Source organism: Acinonyx jubatus, chromosome C2 (assembly GCF_027475565.1).
Source record: "Acinonyx jubatus isolate Ajub_Pintada_27869175 chromosome C2, VMU_Ajub_asm_v1.0, whole genome shotgun sequence".
NCBI classification, from domain to species: Eukaryota; Metazoa; Chordata; class Mammalia; order Carnivora; family Felidae; genus Acinonyx; species Acinonyx jubatus.
Genome location: NC_069384.1, coordinates 44,010,798 through 44,035,589, shown reverse-complemented (window position 1 = coordinate 44,035,589; position 24,792 = coordinate 44,010,798). Strand labels below are relative to the sequence as shown.

The window sequence follows — 24,792 nt, the reverse complement described above, 5'->3', positions numbered from 1 at the left end:
AACCTAGTCCTTTGGGCTGCAGGTGGCTGTAATAGAGATTCTAAAATATAGATATGGGAGGAGTGTGAGAGATGCTAGTGGCCTTATTCTTGAAGGTGAAACCATAGCCCTTTACTGAGAGCTTGGGAAAGCTGTTTTCTTAGCTTTACCCACCTGGAGTAGAGCTTCTCTCACGGTAAGCTTGCAAAGATGTATGTGTTAAGGGCACTGGGGAACAAATAGGAGTGTATTGTAGTCTAAGTACCACTGATTTTCATTCTTCTGAGATTTAGTTGATTTTCTTGAGTAAATATTTCTTTATTTGCTATATTCCATTTAAAAGATTTGGCATTTATGATTTTCACCAGTTGAATGAATGCTTCTCTGGGGACATGGTCTGTCACACTCCTTACTCCAAGATTCTAGAAATTAGCAGCTCTTAGGATTTTCCATGGACACAGGATATCATCTGTAGATAAAGACAGCATTACTTTTTTTTAATTTTTAATTTTGTAAGTTCTTTATTTCTTTTATTTATTTTCTTTTCTTGTTTAATTATACTGACTGGGGCCTGCAAACAGTGTTTCATAGACTTCATGAAAGGTCACAACCTTTCTTTGGTTCCAGTCTTAGGAGAAAGGCATCCATTTATTTTTCCACAGTCAAGTATGTTATTGCCTATAGTTTTTTGTATATACCTTTTTAGTAGGTTGAGAAATTTCCTTCTCTTTCTAATATACTGAAAACTTTTAACTTAAAGGGGTGTTTTCTTCAAATGCTTTTTCTCTATCCATTAATACTATGACATGGGTTTTCTTCCTTATTCTATTATCATGGATTATATTTTTGGATATTTTAACATCAAATCAACTTACCATTCTTGAAGAAATTGCCACTTATTGAAATATATTATTCTTCTATACGTCAGAGTTTATGTGAATTGCATTATGTTTGTAAGGAATATGAACAGTTTTCTTTCTCTTTGTGAAATTTTGTTGGTTGTGTTGCCACTTCAGAATATATATCTTCATATTTTTAGCCTCTGAAATAAATTTACTCAATTCTGATATGTCAAGGCAGATTGATATATCATTAATGATGGTAAACCCAGGGGTGCCTAGATGGTTCAGTCCGTGAAGTGTCTGACTCTTGATCTTGGCTCAGGTCACTATCTCATGGGTTTGTGAATTTGAGTCCCACCTCAGGCTTCGTGCTGACAGTAGTGAAGAGCTACTCGGTATTCTCTCTCCCTCCCTCTCTGCCTCTCCCCCATGTGTACTCACATATGCTCTCTCTCTCAAAATAAGTAAATAAACAAAAAATAAATAAAAAATGATAGTAAACCCAAATCTTAGGGGATAAAATAATAAAAGTTCATTTCCTGTTTGTCTACCATCGATTGCATAAGTTTTCCTGGGTTGTCTTCATACAGGAGTGGCTAAGTGATCCTGGATCTCTTCATCTAAGATTCCTCAAAGCCCCTTACTTCTGAGAAATCTCACATGAGATAGTCTACTTCAAAATATGTAAGTAAAACTTTTGGGACTTAAAGGTAAAGTTTTAATTCCATAGGTCAAGGTGAAAATTGAATTAATTAACAAGGGAGGAAAAAAATCAAGTTGGCATCAGAATTTTGACAGCAATGTATAAGGCTGGACAAAAATGAAGATGCATTTTCAGGAAACTCAAGGGCACTAAAATGTAAGCCAAGAATTGAATAACCATCCAAGATGTCCTCATTTAACAAGTCTCCAGAAGATCAGTTTTTTTACAGGCAAGAACACAAGAATTACTGTAATCACTCATCTCTTAAGAGGAAACTTGCAGAAGATGAGCCTTCTGCAATTGAGGAATAATTGGAAAAGAATAGCTTTGTGGGATTCTCAATTTTCAGCTTGGTACTTAGCCATATAAAAACTACATCTCTTAGCTTTATGCATAGTCGTGGCTCTGTTCAAGTCAGTGGAAGTTAAACAGAGGTAGTGTGTACTAATTCTGCAATGTGTCTTTAAAGTGATAGGTTGTGCTCTTGTCTTCCTTATTTCTTCCTTTTGTCTGGAATGTTGGTGTAATGGCTAGAACCGCAAGAGGTTTTTTTAACTAGGTGGGCAAAGAGGTTGTGCATTATGGAGAAACAAGTCAGAAGGAGCCTGACATTATAGAATTTTACATACAGACTCAAAAGTATATACATGAATATGAGAGTTAAACACATTTCTGACTTTTTAAAAGATACTGTTACTTTGGTTTCTGAGATTAGAAGTCAAATATAATCCTAATTAAAACAGAGCTAGTCCATACATTCCTTGCAAGCCATTTATATCATGTTCAAAATTATCCTAAGTGTAAGCAGAAGCTTGCATGTGATGGAAGAAAGAGCCATTTACTAGGCCAGGGAACAGTGAAAGTGGATCAAAACCATTGTAATGGAATTTGCATTATTACTTTGACTATGCCTAAGGGCTCTATCCTTTGAGTTTCTTTGACAAACTGGAAAAGTCACAAGTTTCCCCGGGTTCCTTCAACTGACAATGGGCATAGAGCATGGTCAGAAAGGAAATATTTTACTGTCAAATAATTATAGTAATAATGTCTTTTTATTGGAAGTTTTAACATTTCATTAAAATCATAAATCTCATGGGGTTCTATAGCAATATATATGGTTGCGATGCAAAAAATAAGGAACAGAGGAGGACTCTTTCATTTTTAATTTTTGCAGGTCTTTTATTTTATTATTTATTTATAATTTTTTTTAATGTTTGTTTATTTTTGAGAGAGAGAAAAAAAGAGACAGAGTACGAGTGGGAGAGGGGCAGAGAGAGGGAGAGACACAGAATCCAAAGCAGGCTCCAGGCTCTGAGCTGTCACCACAGAGCCTGACTCAGGGCTCAAACTCATAAAACGTGACATCATGACCTGAGCTGAAGTTGGATGTTTAACCAACTGAGCCACCCAGGCACCCCTTATTTTATTATTTATTTAGTTTTATTGTTTGTTTATTCTTGAGAGAGAGAGACAGAGTGATATTCGGGGAGGAACAGAGAGAGAGGGAGACACAGAATCCAAAGCAGGCTCCAGGCTCTGAGCTGTCAGCACAGAGCCTGATGCAGGGCTTGAATTCATGAACTGGGAGATCATGACCTGAGCTGAAGTCAGACACGTAAACGACTGAGCCACCCAGGAGCCCAGTAAGCCTTTTAAATATAAATGTAGGATCCTGAAAGTGAAATGCCAATATAATATTTCAGGGAGGAATAATTTTCAGAAATTCAACTTTAAAATGGTCACTTTCTAAATAGCAAATTTCATAGTAATGGTAATCAATTTTTTTTCACTTTTTTAAAATTCAATTTATTTTCAATAATTTTCTGAGTTGTCCTTCTTGCAATATTTGTTTTAACGTTGTCTTCTGTGCTGTTTCTTCAAGTTTGCTATGAAACAAAACCACCAAAAAAAAAATTAGTGAAAAAACAAACTGGCTTTGGATAAATTGACATTTTTTCTAATCTCAAGACTGGAAAAGTTTCTTTTAGGCCAAATCAAGGTTCTCAATAAAGCTTACCAGGGAAGGCAGCTCCTTTTTCAGAGATCTTGGTTTGAAAAAGCATACATGGCAAAGCTCTAAAACAGAGGTCGTAAACATAACCATCTATCCAATGTGATGGGCAGATAGATTTCAAAAAGCTCCTAAACAGTAACATTTTATTTAGATTTTTTTTTCTATTTTGTGTTAGTCTGGAGACAAATATTTATATAAAATGTGAAATATTATTTTAGACCAGCAAGGTAACATGATTTGTTCTTATATAATCTTTACGCCTCTAATATTATTATGTTCGGAATGTTTCCCAATTGATAACCTTTTGAAAGTCATGCTTTGCAGTTATAATTGTAGACTTTTGTTTGTTCATAAATTGAATTATATCAAATAAAAGAAATCTTTATAAAAGTTATATGCTGTTACATTTTCATAACTAAATGTGATGGAACACAAAAACTCCTTTTTTGGCAAGGTTCTGATTTATGGACACTTGAAGTGAAGAATTGATTATAATAGATAGAATGTTTTTGTTTTGTTTTGTTTTTACTGTCTTTTGTTTTTTTTTTTATTTTTTGTTTTTGTTTTTGGCATGAGAAAACATACTGATTTGAAATTGTTAGGATTTTAACAAAATTTAGAAGCTTCAAGTCTTTGCCGTTGTGACCAGAGATATTAGTGAAACAAAATAGTAAAACACAGAAAAATAAATAAACAAACAAAAATCTTGGTGTTCTCTGAAGGGATGGAGAACTTTAATGTTGAACAATAGATATGGTTTTCTTTCCTTGGTATTGAAAGAAGTGTTACAGTACTTTCAAAACTGGTGATAGCAACAAAATCACACAAAAGTTCTCAACAAAATCTTTGTCCTACTCCTTATCTCTCTTTAAATTTTCAATGTCATACTGAAATTTTCAAGAGCCTTTATTATGCAATGGGGTCTAAATGTACTATTATTCCATAAACCTATACATTAGGTACTTTGGTGAGAAGCTTGCCTTGTCATTGTTTCCTACTATTGTGTGTTATTTTCTTCTTTAAAACATAATTTGACCTCGGAAAATGACACTGCTTATTGATATGTGTTCAAAATGAATAATCAAATTATACATTGATAGGAAAATCACAAGAATTTTTATTTTTCTTCTATTTTTATAATAGCTGGAATACATATTTAACTGATTAGACAATGCATCTCCTTTGGTTTTTGCATATGTAACCATGTATGCTCTAGAGCACCAATATATAGTGGCTCTATAAAGTACATTATATTGTTTTCCAAAATCCATGTGTTATCTCTAAAATAGAAGGCCTCACTTGAAAATGGAAATCTCTTTCATACAGTAAGAGGAAACTTTCTCTAAGACCATACTCATAAAAGAACTAATTTTGAGGTATATACAAAGTGTATTTATAACAAGATCATACATTTTAAAATACTAAAAACATAGGGGCACTTTGGTGGTTCAGTTGGTTAAGTGGCCAACTCTTGATTTCAGCTCAGGTCATAATCTCATGGTTTGTGGATTTGAGCCCCAAGTCGGTCTCAGTACTGATAGTGCAGTCTGCTGGGAATTCTCTCTCCTTCTCTCTCTGCTCCTTGCCTGCTTGCACTCTGTCTCTCTAAAAAATAAGTAAACATTCAAAAAATTTTTAAATACAAGAAATGAACTAAAATATTTACAGAGAGGAAACTGTTTTAATTTACTTCCATATTAGCATTTGTAGATGCTTTGTTAAGAGTTTGGAATTTGAAACAGAACAGATAGTGCTATTTTATACATATATTGTTAAAAGGAACAACTTATAAAAATTATTACTAAAAGGTAATTTTAATGTACTTTGAATGTATTTGATTTCCTTTTCTTAAAAAAAAAATATTTATTTATTTTTGAGAGAGAGAGAGAGAGAGAGACAGACAGTGCACAAGCAGGAGGGGGCAGAGAGAGGGAGATGCAGAATCCAGGCTCTGAGCTGTCAGTCCAGAGCCTGATGTGGGGCTCAAACCCACAAACTGTGAGATCATGACCTGAGCTGAAGTTGGATGCTTAACCAACTGAGCCACCCAGGTGCCCCTCAATGTGTTTAGTTTCTTATAGCCATTAAAGGTAAAGAGAAAATAAAAGCATAAACATTTAAGGGTGGCTAGTCCATTAGTGTCCTACTCTTGATTTTGGCTTAGGTCACAATCTCACGGTGGTGAGATCAAATCTCATATTGAGCTCTTTGCTAACAGCATGCCCCCTTCTTCAGATTCTCTTTTTCTCCCTCTCTCTCTGCCCCTTCTCCACGTGCATGTGTGCTCTCTCTCTCTCAAAATAAATAAACATTTAAAAAAAGCATAAATGTTTATTCTTTATGCTTTTAAGTAGTTAAATTGTGTATCACAATATACCAATTCAAAATGATTATTCACTGATAACATATTTGGGAGAAAAGCATTTTGCTCTAGAAATCACACAAGATTAACAAGAGAAAACATAACATTTTGAATAATTATTACACAAATTAATTCTAAAATGTATAGAGAGCTTATGAAATGTTTTATTCCTTTTATATGTACTGGAATTTTGTTGTCTGAAAACATGTAAAAGATACTTATGTTACTTTGCTACATGAGAAAAAAGGACTTACCTTGTTTATTGGCCTAGTATCATTGTTAATGTGTCAACATATGACTTATTAAATCATTATTATGAAAATTAAGCCATTTTATAAATAAGACAATTAGAGAGGAAATAATACTGAAAATGTTAATTAAAAGTGAACATTGGGTGCCTGGTTGGCTCAGTCAGCTGAGCATCTGACTCTTGATTTCAGCTCACTTTATGATCTCATGGTTGTGAGATAGAGCCCCACATTGGACTCCACACTGAGCATGGAGGCTGCTTAAGATTCTCTCTCTCTCCCTCTCTCTCTCTCTCTCTCTCTCTCTCTCCCTCCCTCTCTTCTCTCTCTCTTTCCCCTACTTGGCCCTGTGCTTGTGTGCTCTTCCTCAAAATAAATAAACATTAAAAAATTGAATGTTAAATGAACAAAAAGTTATATAAAAATGAAAAACAATTCTGATTCATAATCACTGCTATTTACTTCATTTTTAGTCTAAAAATATTCTTAAATTAGAAAACACTGATTTTATACTAAGAAGTCCATTCTTTCATGAGTGTAAGGCTATTAAAGTCTTGAACAAAGTGTGTAGACTGTTAGAATTGAAGAGATCATGAACATATCTGCCCTGACCCCTATTGTAAAGATAATTGACAGCTGCTTGTTTGGCTGCTACTGATGAAAATAATGACGGAGATTCTAATGATGATAATGTGGAAGTATTGTTGATGGAGCCAAAATTTGAAAGAAACTTTAAGAATACAAATTTTTAAGCTTTCAGAAAGAATCAAGCTTCCACGAAGCATACAGGGAGCATATGAGCAGGAATGGTCTTGGTATATAATCACTGCTTCCTGAAATTTATAGTCTCAGAAATCTGTCAGTAAAGCCAAAGGCAGTGGAGGGAAACATATGAAATCAAATGACCATTGGATAAATTCACTGCCAAAATTAAGTAGACCTCAGAACTTTGCCTGACTAGCCCCTCTCTGAGTAGGAATGTACTTCGGGAAATTAACTGAGTCAGTGAGGACAAAGGTTAAAACTAAAAGTCTAAGCAAATTTTATTATACAATAGCCTTGTGTATGTTAACCTGTAATGAGGTTTCTGTAGGACACTGATAGCAGCGATGGCAACTTATTCACTGCTCACAAACATCATAGTGTAGGACAGAAAATCTTATATCCAATATCCTATTTTCAGCAATGACTGCCTTTAGTAATGGCTCGCGCAGCATGTTATTGGTAGTTGAGATGTCTACCAACCTCAAAGGGCAGAACTAAGTTCCCACTCCCTGTTTTAGAGCAGAAGTTCTCAGTGCTGGCTCTTGGGCAGGGGCAACCGTGATCCTGGCAGGACCAGAGTAATGACAATAGCAGCACTTGAGGGAAATTTCTCTAGATAGTCAACATTGTGGATGCCTCCAAATTTGTCACTATGCCAGAAATGCAAACGATTACTCTGAGCCACCTGCTTATGGTAGTAGTTATGAACTTCCAAATTTTCAGGAAGTGACTATTCTAAATCTTGGTGCAAACAATGAAATGGATGAAATGACATTTGTCATTTTTATAAACACCTGGATGACTTTTGCCAAATAGGGAGGAGGGAGAGGGGTCTGAATTTTCTTCAATTTGAGCACGTAAAAGATATATTCTTTGCATTACTGGGTGAAGGTGGTGATTGAGGTTTTTTTGTACCTAAAACTATAAATCAGGACATGACACTATAAGAATAAGAAATTAAATACCATTAAGTGGTTAAGGATGCAAAGCTGCTTCTCTTTTATTCTAAAGTCTTTATATTCTCAACATTTCATCCTGTCTTTGAAATGAAAGAACAGAAAGAAAAATGACTTGTTCAACTGATATAGCTTGAATTTTCAGAAAACTTTAATACTTTAGATAGAGAACTAGAAAGGGGCGTGGAAGAAACTTTGAAACTCACTGGTGCTTAGCAGATGATAATGATGACAAAAGAGCAACAATAAGTATTTCAACCTTTCAAAATGTGTTTATGATGAAATGAAAGCCTAGCACCAATGTCACCTAGTCTATTAAAGTCTATTCAAGGTCTGTGCTGAAAGGTCTATTTGAAATGGGGCAGACTGTAATTGTTTTCTGGAAATGTCTTGTTTGTTACACACTGGTTATAGTGCAACCTATATAGGAAATTTAGATTATATCAGTTATATTATACTACAGATCTGGTGTTAAATAATTTTCATTTATTTAATTTTTTATAGCAGTTTGTACAGGACATTTCTTCTTTGATTCTGCTTGCTTGCTTTTCCATGTCATTTTAGGTGTCATACCATCATACATTTTCATGTTTTTAATTGTTACAGTAGAAGCTTACATTTGTGTGACAAAACTATGTTAAACTATCCTTCTGCATTTCTTTTCTTCCCTAATTTTCCTTTCTCTTGCTCTCAAAATTTGTGGGTCTTGTTATATTGCAGCTACTGCTATATCTGGACCTTTCTTGCCTACAAGTTACTTACAGCTGATTAAGTCCCTGTTATTCTAGTGATGGATTTCCATCACACTGTAATTATTTTACTCTATTATAGAACAGGCTGAATAGATTAGTTGTATTGAGTGAGCATATGATTATTGATAAGCTACAGTTCTCCTGTATTCTTTCTATTCATATCTCGAGAATTCCATTTGACCATTATGGGGAAAAAAAACCTTGAGAGCTTTTACCAACTCAAATTCCAATATATCTCAGTAACTATTTATCAACAACACTTCAATTATAGCATTGGACGTAAACATCACATTGAAAGTGACAAATGAGATCTCAACTATCTACTTTCTCAGGAGCAGCCCTTCTATTAGTGATAGTTGGTCTTTGCCATACCTGATGTGGGTTCATCCAACTGTACTCAGTCCATATCCAAAGGAGTGTCAAACTGGATTCTATATTACTTAACTAAATGAATTCAAAATTAATTAGCTAAATACATCATACATGAAATTCGTATCTATTAATAAATATTAATAGATATTAATATTGTGGTCCATGAAGAATTGCGCTGGATGCTTTTGAGTAATTTGGAGTAGTTTATTCACATGGTCTAGGAGGAGATCTTAGAGTGTATCTCAACTATTCCATGTAATTTTTTCCTCTTTCTAAATATTTTATCTAAAATGGTTGATCATGTTATAATTATTTGGCAGTTACATTCAAGAAAGAATTTTGAGAACTATTTAGGGGAAAAAAAACTTGAAAGAAAGATATTCACAATGATTCTGCCACCATCTTTATCTCCCCTAAAATAAATATCAATCACAACAAGTGTAACTCTCTTCTGCCAAAAAGATGATTATAGTAAATCATCTGCAATCATGACCACCAACAATACTTCCTATCCTTATCTATTCCTCCCATGAATAGGTGGAGGATAGATCTCTTCCTGTGAAACCGTGCTGGTCCTTGGAGTTTGTTTTGGCCAATAAAATGCAGTGGAAGTTATCCTGTGTGACTTTTTTAATTTTAATTTTTAATTTTACATTTTTTTTAGAAAAAAATTATTTATTGATCTAGAGAGATAGAGAGAAAGAGAGAGAGCGCATAGGAGGCACAGAGAGAAAGGGAGGGCAAAAATCCCACGCAGGCTCTACACTGTCAGCTTAGAACCCAATGAGGGGCTGGAACTGTGAGATCATGTCCTGAACTGAAACCAAGAGTTGGACACTTTACCGACTGAGCCACCCAGGCACCCCTCATTTTACATTTTTAAAAAAAGTTTATTCATTTTGAGAGAGAAAGAGAGATTGCACCTGCACATGTGGGGGAGGGGCAGAGAGCATCCCAAGCAGGCTCCGCGCTGTCAGTGCAGAGCCCAATGAGGGGCTGAAGCCCATGAACCATGATATCATGACATGACCCAAAATCCAAAGTTGGAAACTCAACAGATTGAGCCACCCGTGTGCCCCTCCTTTGTGACTTTTATACCAAGGTCTTTAGACGTCTTATAGATTTCACCCTCTTGGGATCTGGGCACCATGTAAAGAAGCTTGGGTTAGACTAATGAATAATGGGAGGCCAAGGGGAGAGACAGACAAAGAGAATGAGGGAGAGAATGAACCAGCCAGATTCTAGATATTCTAGCCACTCCAAACTGGGCCAGACCTAAGAATGAAGTCTTTTAAATATTACAGCCCCAGCATTTTTCAAGTGGTTTCCTAAGAATGATTTCAGAAAACATAACATGGAAGAGAACTGTGTAGCTAAGTCCAGTCATCCTACAGAATCATTAAGAAAAATACATTTTGAATGTTTTAAAATGATAAATTTTGAGGTCTATTATCACACACCAAGAGGTTAACAGATACCAAATACAATAATTCTCTCTCTCTCTCTCTTTCTCTCTCTCTTTGTTTTCTACTGAGGATGCCAATTTCTGGTGTAATAACCATTATCAAACTTTTAATTCTTTTCCCACCAAGGGAATGCTTCATTTAGCAACTTCTCCACATCTTGAAGTATGGCACAGAGTCACTGCTATGTCCCCTTATTCAGAGTGAAATCCCACGTTTCACCACTCTCTCCCTGCATAACTTCTTGTTAGTTAATATTGACTTATTAGTTCTTTTGCTTTATTCGTTTTCATATATTTATGGACACCTACTGAATGCCGGTGTTGTGATTGGTTTTACAGATCAAAAGGATGACTTATTCCTGACCTTAGGAATATTACAGCTTAAGGGAAAAGACATGCCAACAGAACTGTGTGAGAATAAAGATAAAAAAGATAATAATAATAATAATAATAATAATAATAATAATAATAATGCTAGTATTATATAGTTCATACTAAGTTCCAGACAATTTTATAACATATTTACATCTATTTCATACATCCTACAAGTTATAGAGATTAAGTGATGTGATCAAGGTCAGTCAAACCAGTATATTACATGATGGTAGAAAGAATCTTCCTGGGAATTAGAGAAGGCTCATATTCAGAAATGAGATCTGAACTGGACCTTAAACTGTTTCATATTAAAGTAGTAAAACACTAGGAAGAAAAATATTATGTGATTCTGAAAATGCATTCCTTATTCTGGGAACTGAAAAATCAGCCAAAAGGTAATTTGAAATAAAGAATGGAGGTTTTTGGGTTTCATAATGATGACTCTAATATTATGTGAAAAATTACTATAACAATATGAAAGAAATACTTTAATTAGGATGACATTAAAATCGTCCTTAGGAAGAATCAATGTAAGACTAAATTAAGGCAGGACAGTGGAGCTGGAGAGTGGAGATTGGTTTTACAGATAATTATGAGGTTACCAATTGGATGGAACCGGAAAGTGAGAGGACTGAGGAATAAATACAGGGCAAGGGAACAAAACAACACATTTGAAATATATACAGAGAAACAATGCCTAACATATATTTTGTATTAATGCATAATGAATTCTAAAACTGAATGAGTTCTAAAAAAACCTTTCTAAAACAAGAGCCAATGTTTGTTACCTAAGTTATTGGCCCCAGCATGTCTCACAGCAGCCAATTTCTTAAATTAATACTTGTGGTATGCATAATCAATAAATATATAGTGTGCCTATGGCTTTTTTGGGGGGTTTTGGAGGTTAGATTTTCATTGATTGTGAAATTATCTTAAACAATATATAGTGAAAGAAATTTCTCATTTGGACATATAGCTGACTTTACAATGACTATTTGAAATGTAGCTTTGATATTTCCTCAGTACTACAATGAACGTAATGAACTTAAAAATGATAAACTTTTTGACTCTAGCGAATATTATTTGAAAAATAAAATTAATTTCAGAAGGTAGCTAGTTAGCATAGTGTCAAAAAAAAAAAAAAAGGCATTAAGAGGTTTACCCAAGCTCTGACCAAAGGGCCAGAACACCTAGAAAGTTATTTTCAAATTCTTAGTTAAAATGGAGACATAAAAATGCATAAGCTACTCATTTTTCTTGACTGTTAGCTCAGTAATTGCTTTTGCCTCCCATCAATGTATGCTTTTCAATAGTTCTGGGGTAATATTTAGGTTTCTTACAACAAATTAGAATTCTGTTTAATCATTAAGCTTTTATGTGGCTCTGTTGTTTTATCTCTTGAGATAGTATCTAGTGATACAAATTAATTATTTAATAAGATTGAGTATAGGGACTGGATACCAGATGAGAATTAATTTTACACATTTTCAGACAACCTTTCTTTAAAGTTTTTAAAATATTTTTTAAATGTCTATTTACTTTTGAGGGAGAGAGAGAGAGAGTGCGAGCAAGCACAAGCAGGGGAGGGGCAGAGAGAGAAGGAGACACAGAATACAAAGCAGACTCCAGGCTCCAAACTGACAGCCCAACACAAGCCTTGACCTCACTAACCATGAGACCAAAACTTGAGCTGAAGTCAGGTGCTTAACCAACTGAGCCAACCAGGTGCCCCTCAGCCAACCTGCAGTTTTCCTTCCCACAGTAGAAAACCATCTCTTCCAAACACAAATAGCTAAGATGTAAATAAACATCATGCGCTGCCATCAATGAAGAAGAAAGGGATGTATGCTATATTTTAGTGAGCATCTCCTAAGCACCAGATACTGCACTTACAACCAGAACATAATGCAAATGATGCTATTCCTTCCAACAGGAAGTGCAGGTAAATAAAGTTTACAGGTTTAATAACAATTTGTTACACTTACTCAAATAGCCAGAGGCAGAGCCGAGGTTTTAAAACAGGAGTTCAAAACCAATATTCTCCCCCAAAGAATTTAGGAGTTTCCCATACAATATTATTGCTAAACAATCACTTCCATCAATAACCCTAGACAGGTTCACAGTTGGGCAAGAGAAAGGAAGATCCTGGAAAGACAACTGTAAACCCATAAAAACTTTTTCTAAGAGGGAAAAATTTAATCCATTTTAAGACCAAGAGTGTGGCATAAAAGAAATGCATTGTATTACTTTATACAAATAGTTAAAAGTAAGATAAAGAATAAGCAGTCTATGACCTAATGGGCTTTCGTATCATGAAAAATTAGTAGATCTAGCTCAGAAAAAGACGATATTTTTCCCAGTAATTTATACATCACTTACAGACTTTTGGAAATTATTAATAAAAACACAAACATATTTAGAAATAGCATTTAAAATGTTATATTAGCTAAGGTTGTTAGTTAAAATAATAAATCTTGACTTAAAACAATTTTTCCACAAGATCATGAATTAATTTAACTTTATTGAGATTCTTATCTAATTGTCAAAAATGTGGAATTCAAATAGAATTTTTTCCTTTAAAAATTTATTTTTTATAAAAGTAAAGTCTCTTTTTGAAGTGTTCATTATTCATTAATTAATGCATTCTACAAATACATTCAACAAATAGCTATTTTCTTTAGCATGTTTTAAGGCATGAACTGCTCACTGAGTAAAGAAGAAAGATAGCATGACTATTCTCCAACACATACAGTTCAATAGAAAAAACAGGCAGTAATAGGGGATAAGGATAAATTGTGTTACTTTTGATTTCTTCTTCAACATGTAAAGAATTTGGAAGTTGTCAAACTCATCCTTATAACATTAGAAAGCTGGACAAACAGAAAATCAATTATTTTTCCTAGAATCATCAGAGAATTAAGGTTTTAGGGCAAACCATTGCCTACAACATACTGAGAAACAGGAAAATCTAGAGAATCACAGCTGATATCTGGTTACCTGGTGTAAAAGCCACTGGATCCAGAAAATGGTAATATTGGTCAGTTGCTGGAGGTTCAATATGGACTAGAATCCCTCGAGAGTGAGAATATCCTGGGGACCATATCTTAAGGGTAGTCCTAAATTCTTATGACTTTCACTTTTGGGAATTCACTAGATTCACAGTGAAGATCCAAAAATATACTTCATAGCATGCCTTTATGGAAAAGATATGGGAAGAATAATTATTAATGAATTAAGCCCAGAATATTCTCTTTGACAAACACCTATTCTTTAGGGGTAAAGCTCTGCCAGACCCTTATTCCAGTTGGGGAAGGGCATTCCTCACATTCTAGTACCGTCTAGTTTTTCTGTAATATCTGAGGAGTGAGGACAGGAGCTATACATGGTAGAAAACCTTCTGAAAGTTATAGCCAAGACACAGGCCTCCTGAAAGACTTAGATTTAATCAGAAGACTATACTGAACACGTTCCATCTCATTCACCTTCCCACAACGCCAGCAGTACTTCAGAATAATAACAGTGGATTGTAGATGGACAAACATATGTACATATGTACACACACACACACACACACACACACACACATATATATATATGATTATATATATACACAGCAGAAGCTCTTAACCTAGTCAAAGATAAAGCAAAATCTTAAAAAAAAATTATAGAAGTTAAGAAAGCTGGACAAAGAGGTGGGGTCATTCCAGGCAGATAGCACTGTATATGTGAAAATACAGATGTGTGCAATAGCCAGTTGGAAGACCAGAGAGGAATTAGGCACATTTGGAACACAATGCTGGAAGATGGTGTAGAATTTTGCATTTTACTAATCAGTTTTTATTTTATAATAAGGACGTTGAAATTGTTAAACAGGGTAGAGATTATATTAATGCTTTTAAGATTATTCTTCCTACAGTGTGTACAGCAAATCCAAAGAGACCAAGGAAAAACTGTTATGAGATTGTTGGAATGGTCCATAATTATTTGAAACAGGGCAGTGCCAGGGGACATATTTTAGAGTTGTTGGAGAAATAGAATTGGTCAGGCTGGTAACTGATTAATTTTGGGTTAAGGGAGAGTTCTGAGAAGACTCTTAGGTTTCTGTTCTTGGCAATTGGAGATATAAAAACATAAGAAACAGAAGGAATTCAGGTGTCAGAGATGGAGTGAAGGGTTGAATTAATTAATTTAATTTTGATCAAGTTGAAAAGTGGTATTTTGGAGTCACTTCAGTGGTAAGAACCAATAGAAAAATTGTACATACAGCTGGAACTCATATTGGGTCTGAAAATATTTTTAGTTTTTTTGTTTGTTTGTTTCAAGGTTTATTTAAATTCTAGTTAGTTAATAGATAGTGCAATATTGGTTTCAGGAGCAGAATTTAGTGATTCATCACTTATATATAACACCCAGTGCTTTTCACAAGTATCCTCCTTAATAACTATCACTCATTTAGCCTGCCCCCCCCCACCTCCCCTCCATCAACACTCAGTTTGTTTTCTATAGTTAAGAGTCTCTTATGGTTTGCCTCCCTCTCTTTTGTTCTTCTCCCACCTTCTCCTTTGTTTATCTATTGTTTCTTAAATTCCAAATATGTGTGAAATCATATGGTAGTTGTCTTTCTTTTAACATAATATACTCTAGCTCCATCCACATTGTTGCAAATGGCAGGATTTCATTCTTTTTGATGGCTGAGTAATATTCCATCATATATATAGACATCACATCTTTATCCATTCATCAGTTGGTTGATATTTGGTCCCTTTCCATAATTTGGCTATTGCTGATTATGCTGCCATAAATATGGATGCATCCATATTTTTGAATCATTTGGATAAATACCTAATAGAGCAGTTGCTGGGTCATAGGGTAGTTCTATTTTTAACTTTTTGAGGAACCTCTATACCATTTCCCAGAGTAGCTGCGCCAGTTTTCATCCCACCAATAGTGTAAGAGGGTTTCCCTTTCTCTGCATCCTCACCAACACCTGTTGTTTCCTGTGTTGTTAATTTTAGCCATTCTAACAGTTGTGAGGTGATATCTCATTGTAGCTTTGATTTATATTTCCCTGATAATGACTGATATTGAGCATCTCTTTGTGTGTTTGTTAGCTATCTGTATGTCTTCTTTGGAAAAATGTCTATTCATGTCTTCTGCCCATTTCTTCACTGAATTATTTTTATTTTTATTTTTTAAGTGTTTATTTTGATAAGTTCTTTTTAGATTTTGAATACTTACCCTCAAAACCATCAAAATCCTAGAGGAGAACACAGGCAGCAACCTCTTTGACATCAGCCATAGCAACTTCTTACTAGACCATGTCTCTGGAGGCAAGGGAAACAAAAGAAAAAATGAACTATTGAGACTTCATCAAGGAGTCCCTTGATGCAAAAAGGGGTCCCTTTTTGCAGTGCAAAAAGCTTCTGCACGTGAAGGAAGCAATCAACAAAACTAAAAAGTAACCTACAGAATGGGAGAAGATATTTGCATATGATATATTTGAAAGAGACAGTCTTGTTTGACATTAGCATACTTAGAGTAACTAAGAGAGTAAATGGCCCATGAGAAAAGTGAATTTTGAAAGATTAGTCCTCAAGGAAAAAAAAAACTTGCACTTAGGGAAAGCTTAAAGGGAGAGGAATGACAAACAGACTAGAGAATCAGCAGCCAGATTGTCAATGAGGGACAGGATAGTGTGATGGAGCCTATTAAAGCCGGAAAAAAAAAAAAAAAAAAAAGAATGCATTAGGAGGAGTGAATTGTCAACAGTGTCGGTTGCTCCTGAATGGTTGTACAATATTGCCAAAAAATATTTTGTGCAAATTTAGTAGAGCTAATTGGTGACACTAATTAGATCTATCTATCTATCTATCTGTCTGTCTATCTATATTGGTAACAAAATGATGGAAGGCAGATTGTGGTAGGTTGAACAATGATTTTGAGATATGAAGAAAAAGAATAAAGAATATAAACAATTTAGCAAGGAGTTTGGAAAGTAAAAGAGTACTGAGAAGAAATATGGTTTAAGTGGAATATTTTTTCCTTTTTTTTCATTAATTGTGAGAAGAACTTATAGATATTTGAGCTGGTGGAGAGTAATCAACAGATATATGAAAAGTAAAGATTAACTTATAGTACATAGAACCTCAGGTAGCAAGAGAGAGGGGCTCCTAAGTAGATATTGTTGGATTGGGTGCAGACAGGTCAAAGAACTTTCCAGGTTCAATTTGCAAATATCATATAATTACATGTAAAATTATTTCTATGGAAAATTTTGACCTAAGTCAATGAATAGCCATAGGTCCTAATTGTTAAAACAATTCACGAGGTCTGCGAAATCTGTTTTTATTTATTGTCAGTCATCTTGGAGAAGCTGGCTTTCTCTTTTAGTGACAAAATTAAGAAATATTGGCCTTAAAATAAATACACAGCTGAGCTATAGATATGTACTTCAAATCCATGATTTGTGATCAGGGCTCTAATAACACAGGAGACATCTTATGGAGAGATTTTTATCACTGAGATATTTATTTACTAGGCTTTCTGAAGATACATTTATTTATACAGAAGCATTTTACTCAGGCACCATATTTCTTGCTACTAAATATGTTTTCAAGGTAATGTTATAAAATGCACAAATTTTTCATTTCTCATGTAATAAAATATATTCATAATGGATACATTATTAATAAATAGTGACTATTATTAATGCATCCAATAAATAATTCGAGCATTACTATTTTTCAGGTTTAAATAATATAGAAGGGTCCCAAAAGTAAAAAAAAAAAATGTATTCCATATAAAGGAAAAAAGCAATAACTGAAATTATACTTATAATTGAAATCATTAATAACTGAAATCATACTTAATAACTGAAATCATACTTATATAGTTATAATTTGAAAATTATATGAAAAATATTTAAACTGCATAAAGGAGAAGAATAGGTCTGGGCAAGATACTTTCAAATAGGTGATCAGCTCTGTCTCACTGAAAAGGTACCATTTAGAACTTGGAGTAGGTGAGTGAGCAAGTCAGGCTTATATCTAAGGAAAGAGAATTCTAGGCACAGGAAATGCAAAGGCCTCTCTATAAGTGGAAGCATTCTATAAGTGGAAGCATTACTGACCTGTTCAAATAGCATAGGGAAGCCAGTATGACAAAAGTGTAGTGAGCAAGATGGTGAGTTGTAAGAAACAAAATCAGAGAAACAACAAGGGCCAGATACCGAAGTGCTCTGGGGATCATGGCTTTTACCATGAATAAAAGTGGAACTCTTTGGGAGTTTTAAGCACACAAGCACATGGTCCAAATTCCATTTTAAAAGGGATACTTTGGAAGCTTGTTGAGAATAAATTGTAAGGTGGAGAGGGGTTTGGAAAGAGGAAGAACAACTAGGTTATTGCTATAATCCCATCAAGGGATGGTGGTAGTTTAATGAAGATGATAATGGGGGAATTGATTTGAGCAATTGAATTTTGGATATATTTTCAAGGTTGAGCCAATATGATAGCCTGATGAATGGGATGCAGATTATAGGAGCAAGAAAAAAAGTCAAGGTTGATTTAAAGACATTTGTTTTGAATAATTGTAAGGTGAAGTTGTTATTAAGTGAGAATGGCAAGATTGTGGATGGAGCAGTTTTATGAAGGAATAACATAACTCAAATTTAAACATGTTAAGTTAGAGATATCTGTTAGACATCCAAGTGGATTGGTGGAGTAGGCAGTTGTATATGTGAGTCCAGAGAATGAGAGGAGGCATGTTATCAGATTATAAATACATTTAAATTCATGAGATCTGTAATACGGAGAGAATGAAAAGAGGAACATTCGAGAGTCTGAGTGCTTTTAAAGAGGTTACAGAGAAGAGGAGGACTTAACAAAGTAGAATTCACATAAGAAAGCTCTGTGAGAGAAGCCAAGTGAAGAAGGTATTTCAAGGAGGAAAGAGTGACACATTTTCTAAAATGCTGTTGATATTTCAAATAAAATAATGAGTGAGAACTGGCCATTGAATTTAGCAATGAGGATGTCATCAGTGACACTGATAAGAGCAATTGCAGTGGAGCTCTAGAGTGAAATCTTGACTGGAAAGGATTTGAGAATGGAAAAAGTAAAATTGGAGAGGAGTATAAACCAGTGCTTCTCAAACTTTAATGTACACATACCAATCATGTGGGAATCTTGTTAAACTATAGATCCTGATTTAGTTGGTCTAGCTGGAGTTCTGCACTTCTAACAATTTCACAGATAATGTTGATGATGCTGGTCCAAGGACCATTATTTGAATAGCAAAGGTATAGAACACTCATTTAAGAAGTGTTCATATAAAAGGGCTACAGAGAGAGAGTGAGTTACTGAAGGATAATTTCTAGAGATGGATTTTTAAGATTGGAAAATAACACCATGTTGATACACCTATGAAAAATGTGATTATGCAGTAAAGATGACAGAATTCCCAGAATGTTGTGTTTCATTGTGAAAGAGGGAATGAAAAGGTGAAGGGAAAATGTTGGCTTTAGGTAGCAGTGAACAGTTCAATTTGAGTGACAGGAAAGAGTTCGGAAAAATGAATAAAGGTGTGAGAAGGTGGTAGGGATGTAGCAGTGGGACCTTATATTTTCCCATTGCTTTGATTTTCTCAGGCATTCAGAAATTTAATTTAAACAAAAAATTTAATGTTTATTTACTTTTGAGAGAGACAGAGTGTGAGTGGGGGAAGGAGCAGAGAGAGAGGAAGACAGAATCTGAAGCATACTCCAGGCTCTGAGCTGTCAGCACAGAGGCTGACATGGGGTTTAAACCCACAGACTGCAAGATCATGACCTGAGCCCAAGTTGGCCCCTTAAGCAACTGAGCCACCCAAGCAACCCTAAGAAGTTTGGATTGAGGATCAGGAGGAGATGACTCAGGTTTGAAAAGAATGTATAAAGTAATGGTTAATGCTCTAATATATGAACAAAGTGGTTGGATTAGAGAAATGTAATTTCAATTTCCAAGCAGCATTACGGGTTCATTTGAGATTTATGTCATAGTTTTAACCATGTGTCAAAGTAGTTGTGTTTTTTCCAACTATTTTCAATTTTGTGGGTACAGGTTAAGAACCAGAGGAGAATGAGTTAAATCAGGATGGAATTTTATTCCATGATTACAAACAAATGACAAACTTAAGTGGACATACAAGATAATGCTTATAAAAGTTTGTTTGTTTGTTTTTTGAAAGGTAAGCTAGAAAAAGAGAAGGGAAGATATAAAGCGAAGTAAAAGATAATGAAAAGATGAGAGGATTAACAGACTTTAGTAGTGAGGTGAAAGTTATTTTAAAGTTAGGGTACCAGAAAGAGTAAGCTGGACAGATAATGGTTAGCAGTTGAGACGCTTGATATTGAGCTTACAGAGACATTGATTTAGTGGCACTTAAAGTGTAGTGTATAACCATAGAAAATAATGGCTAATTAAAGCCAGAGGAAAAATATGATGTGATGAGAGAGCTCAAGTACTAACGATCAAAATGTTGGAAGAATCATTTGTATGAATATCGATATCACTAATAAGAAAATTGAGACAAAATTAATGAGTGAATAGGAATGCGACTAGACTAGACTCCTACAGATAAATATAGGAGATAAGGATAGGCAAGGTCTTCTCCAAATATGTAGGACTCAATCTTGATTCTTCCTAGGAAAAGAATAATCTTATCACAAGTGTGAGAGCCTGCTAATCTTTTAAGCTAGAGGGCAGAAGATGTAGACAGTGAGAATTTAGCACATGAAATGATCCTTCTTGATCAGTTTTGTTTAGATCAAGAAGACTGAAAGATATGCTTGTATTTACCTGTTGCAACCTTTATCAGGACAGGGTGGAAATTAGTAAACTGATCAAATTTATTTAAGTACAATGAAAGCAGGGACATCTGTGTCTCAGTTGGTTAACTGTCCAACTCTTGATTTTGGCTCAGGCCACCATCTAAAGGTTCGTGAGTTCTAGCCTCACATTGGACACTGCTGATGGTGCAGAGCTGGTTTGGGATTCTCTGTCTCCCTCTCTCTCTGCCCCTCTACTGCTCATTCTCTATCTCTTTCTCTCAAGATAAATAAATAGGCATTAAAAAAATAAAGTTAGTTTAAGTATAATGAAAACATGTTAGCTAACACTTATAAAGCATTTATTATATCCTAGGTAATGTTTAAGTGCTTTGTATATAATAACTTCTTTAACCTTCATAACCTTTTGATTAGGTAAATAGTATTACTATCCCCATTTTATAGATAAAGAAAATGGAGGCACAAGAAATTAAAGAAATTGGTCAATGTCACACATCTGTTAACTCATGAAGCCAACATTCAAATCCATAAAATTTTGTTAATTAATATGTGCTTATAATACTTAGGAACTGTCTTGTCTTCTGGAAATTGTTTTACAGGGAAAATATATAAACTTATATATATACTTTTGCATGTTATGTATATGTGTGTATATATACATTTTCATAAAAGTATACATATACATACATTTCTAAATCATTTTCAGAAAAAGTTGATTTATAAGATCAATTTATTAACTTATTAATAAGATAATTTTCACATATAGCCACACTTTAAGTATTCAAAGCTTTACTTGGAACACATAAACTATTCTAATTCAGGAGGTGGAAGAGTGATCCTTAATGATTCTTTAATCTAAACTCATATTTTATCAATGAGACTGACCTTCTTTACTGGTTCTTCCCGGAACATAGTACAGGGCCTGGAACAGAGTAAGCACTGCAGTAGTGATGGTTGAGTAAAATACCCTCCTCCCCACCCCCCCAAAGAAAAAAACCTTAAGATGCCAAGACTCATATCCATTCTCTCAACCTGACATCTTCAAGAGCTTGTTTTTTTTTTCCTTTTTTATTTTAAATATGTCATATATACAAATGGAACTTGGCTGCAACAGCATGTGAAACTGAATTGGATAAAAAAATAAGAAACCCTGGTTTGATAATAGGACATGACTGCTTCTTGATTGGATAGATATAAATCATTGCACCTGTGTCTACATGTGTTAGAAAGTGCAATTCTTACCTAACTACTCAAAATTGTTGAGTCAAGTAAGAAAAAATAATGATAACTAACATACTGGCATTCTTATAAGCAATTATCTGTGTTAACTCATTTAATCCTCAATGTAAGAAAATTGAAAGCACAAAATATAACTAATTTGTCCAAGGTTCAGTGGCTTGTAACTAGAGAAGCATTAACAAAAGCCTTGTCTAGCTCCAAAGACTAATCTCTCACAGACGGACTGTTTCTGATTTTTACAGATATAATGACTTTAAATTTTATATCTCTCAAATTCCCATATTTACATAAAATTAAACCATAATGAAATGAAACATTCACGGGGCACCTGGGTGGCTCTGTTGAGTGTCCGACTTGGGCTCAGGTCATGATCTCCTGGTTCATTAGTTCGAGCCTTACATTGGGTTCTGTACTGACAGCTCAGAGCCTGGAGCCTGCTTCAGATTCTGTGAATCCCTCTCTTTCTGCCCCTTCCCTGCTCATGTTTTGTCCCTCTTTCTCTCTCAAAAATAAACAAACATTAAATAAAAAAGGAAACATTCACTAATCCAGAAATCTACTCTCTTCCTACAAAAGAAGTACACAAAATTAAATTTAAATTGAATTAATATAATATTTTCTGAAACAAAAAAACAGACAGTTCACATAGTGTGGATTATAAAATGAAGAAAAATCTGGACTTGATTGGAATAGAGACTTTTCACAAACCTTGTCAGTTTTTAAGATTTTCACCCTTTTCTTAGGAGGAAGTGAAAACTTTTGTTAAAACATTGCAGATAACATTAGGTAATAGTCATAGATTGTCAAGAGTATATTTGGCTATGAAGTTAGATTATCAAAGGGCTAAAAAGGCTTAATGGATAACTACTGTAATTTTTTTTTTTTTTATTTTAAGAGAGAAAGGGAGTGTTGAAGGAAATATAAAGACTTTTCATACAATCATGAAAACTGGGTTAGTACCAGTGATCCAACAAATAATTAAGTAAAATATTTGTTTTATAAGGCAAAAATCTTAAATGAGATCTCTTTACCCAGTTGTTAAATTAAAGTAATTTAAAGTAATTAAAGTAACTTTAGTATAATCCCCATAATATATTTAACACAAGAACCCTTTCTCATGGAAATTCTGAGTTACCAGTGAAATGTGTATTTACTTACAGACATTCAGAGTACTCTTTTTGCATGCTCAACTGTCTATTTATGAGCACAAAGGATGATTTTTATTTTGCCATCATTGAATCATTCATCATCACATTTTACACTAATAGTTTTTTTGGGAATAGTTTCTTATATCTTGGGAAAGTTCCTGACATATAATATTTGAAACATAGTGATTCCCATTGATCAGGGCTGAGTTTATCCATGACCTTGGAGGTTTTTAGAAGCTGTCCCAATATGGGGATGTGCAATAGAATTTGGAAGTACAGATTCTCAGAACTTCACTTACAGTCATAGTGCCATTTGTATTCTATCTAGAACTTCTAAATAGGTGATTTCTATAAATATCCTTAGGTAGAAAGACTAAATAAAAATGTGAATATTTCTTAAATTATTATTTGATCAATTTAATTCTATTTTGAATGCAATGACAATAATGTCTTTTACATTTGAATAAAATATTAAATTTTATACAGAAGGAGATATATGTGATAATATGTACTAACTCAATGAAAAAGTTGAATAATGTGAGGAGCTTACCAGATATTGTATTGCAGTAAATCTACCCAAATTAAAATATAAGGGTATTACATTATGAAGAGAAAAATAGATTAAAAATATAGAAAAATGTTGACTATTTTATCTGATTATGTATGACGATTTAATATATGACAAAGGTTGTATTTCATTTGAGCAGAAAAAGTGAATTTACTTATAAACAGGGCCATAATAATGGGTTATTTACTGGGAAGAAAAAGAATTCAGTTCTACAATAAACCCCAAGTAAATTGGAATTTCACATAAATAGTTTCAGTTGTCAAATGTAATTAAATAAGTATAAAATAAACATCTTAGTATTTTAGTTGTGATAATTTTAGCTAGTACATATAACTCTGGAAGATAAATTTGGTGGCAATTAGAAATTATTTGGGAAAATACAATGTAAAATAATTCAGAAACATGATAAATTAGAATATTTTCAGATAATATAGGAAATAAAAGGATACCTTCTATACTTTACAACAAAAGCTTACAGATTAATTAGGAAAAGACACTAATAGAAGAGTGGGCCAGCATATAAATAAGCATTTCAATAAAGAAAATACCAAAATGGCTAGTAAATATGTGAATAATTGCTCAAATATACCAGTAATCAGGGAATTACACAGTAAAGAAATGATGAGATATTATTTTCCACTACTCAGATTGACCAAAAGCATAAATAAATGCATGAATGGATGCAGGTAGGAATAAATAAAATTAAAATACTTTACATTTAGTGGCATGACAAAATTAATAAACTCATAGATTATTATTAGGAATGCAAATTTTAGAGTCATTTTGGAAAACAGCTTTTTAATATAGATTGATATAAATATATATATTTTGATCCAACAGATACACTCATGAAGTCTGCTTCCTAGATGTGTAAACACCAAAACATAAGAATATATACAAAACAATGATTATTGCAGCATTATTGATAGAGACAAAATCTGGAAACATAGTGAATGTCCATTCATTAACTGATGCTTGAATAAATCCTGGTTTATCCACTTAGTGAAATATTATGTAAACCCTAATGCATTCATAATGCCATGGTACAAAAATGATCCCATTTTTGTAAAGTGCAAAGTGACAAAAATAAATACAAGCGTATGTACACATTACTATAAGATTGTAAGTAGATTTGCTTCAGATTAAAATATTTACACACTCACAAATATGTACATACA

The 24,792-nt window shown here is 33.8% G+C and overlaps 1 long non-coding RNA gene across 2 annotated transcripts in view; it reads left to right on the top strand.

Moving 5' to 3' along the window:
- Window positions 1–24,792, top strand: part of LOC113604766 (uncharacterized) — a 90,201-nt gene that overhangs the window by 14,160 nt on the left and 51,249 nt on the right. The window contains exon 2 of one of the 2 annotated variants that reach the window (XR_003426777.2): window positions 10,798–10,869. The exons of the other annotated variant lie outside the window; for it this stretch is intronic. This is a non-coding gene — a long non-coding RNA (uncharacterized LOC113604766). The remainder of the gene's footprint in view (window positions 1–10,797; window positions 10,870–24,792) is intronic. 2 annotated transcript variants of the gene reach the window in all.